This window comes from Mustela erminea, chromosome 14 (genome assembly GCF_009829155.1).
Source record: "Mustela erminea isolate mMusErm1 chromosome 14, mMusErm1.Pri, whole genome shotgun sequence".
Lineage (NCBI taxonomy): Eukaryota > Metazoa > Chordata > Mammalia > Carnivora > Mustelidae > Mustela > Mustela erminea.
The window spans coordinates 52,535,837-52,537,416 of record NC_045627.1 but is presented as its reverse complement, the minus strand read 5'-3'; positions in this window follow the sequence as shown (position 1 = coordinate 52,537,416).

Here is a 1,580-nt window from a genome sequence, read left to right as displayed (position 1 = left end):
ATGTTGTAAAATTGGGGAAGAGGCATATGGTTTAGAGAGGGTAAGGAATGGGGAGGAAGAAAAAAGACTGAACATGTAGAGGGTAAAGTATCTGCCTCCACTGGACAGATTTCTTTTTGTGCCCTAGGCAGTGTTTGCCAACAATCTGTTGGCATGTCCACTCTTCAGCCTTTTGTTGATTTTGCTTCCCCACAAAGATGCTGGGAAGGTGCAGCAGAGGAAGGGTGTCTTGCTTTCTACTAAGCATTTATTCATTTATCGCTTCTTTGAGTACTTAATTAGTACTCTGTACTAGATGCTGGGGCCTAAGTAAAAGACTTATATTGGAGGTAAGTTCAGAGGGTTGTGAGAGTCAAGGAAGGCTTCCTGGAGGAGGCTCAGTTGGGCTGAGCAGAGAGCCTTCATGCTCCGGAGGTGAATGGTTGGGTGTCCACCTGTAGCACACGTTGCCCCTTCCTCACTCTCAGTGTAGAAAGACTGTGCAAAGGCTGATGAAGACCAGCTGCCGAGATCCTGAACTGAGGAAAGCCAGCTTCTCGAGACGAGGGGTCCAAACTCTATAAACATAAGAGCCAATTCTGGGAAGTAAAATGGCACTTGTGGAACAAACACAAGCTTTACATGAACTGTAATAACTTCAGAGGGCAAGGAGGATATTGCTACTATGAAGCAGTAACAGCCTCTTTTAAAAAATGACTATTTAGATATTTAGGAAATACCAAATATTGCCATGATAACTTCAGTAGATGTTCTGAATAGCAGAAGGGACACAGCTGAAATGCAAAATATTACATTTGGAGATAAGGCCAAGGAATTCTCCAAAGAATGTAGAACGATGGACAAAGACGTATTTAAAAGAATGCTTTAAAGAGACATGGGGTACGCATAGATCCCACAGTTCTGACTTGCATGGGATAGGGGTCCCGGGAGGAGAAAATATGGGGGAGTCTTATGATGGAGATGTTCTTGGACAGTACAATGTCAGAGTTGTGGCTGTGATACTATGCTATAGTTGTGCAAGATGTTGTCATTGTGGAAACTGGATAAAGGCTACACAAGATCTATTTCTTACAACTGCATGCAAATGTACAGGTATAACAAAAACAATTTCATTAAAAAATGACTTGTTTGCTCCCTGTTATCAAGTTGTGTTATCCAAATCCTTATAGGATTTGGATACAAGTCCTTTATCAGATACATGTTTTACAAATATCATCAATCTATGGCTGATATTGCATATTTTTATGTCCTGTAAAAAATTGTTCTTTAACCTAATGTCACAAAGATTTTCTCTTAGACCATAGTTTTATTTTTATTTATTTTTAAAAATAGATTTTATTTATTTATTTGAGAGAGAGAGAGCACAGGTAGGCAGAGCAGCAGGCAGAGGGAGAGGGAGAAGCAGGCTCTCCCCTGAGCAGGGAGCAGGATATGGGCCTCGATCCCAGGACTCTGGGATCATGACCTGAGCCCAAAGCAGCCACTTAACCAACTGAGCCACCCAGGAACCCCTAGACCATAGTTTTAAATTTAAGTCTATAAACACATATTTTGAATTACTTTGCAGGTGGTATGAAATA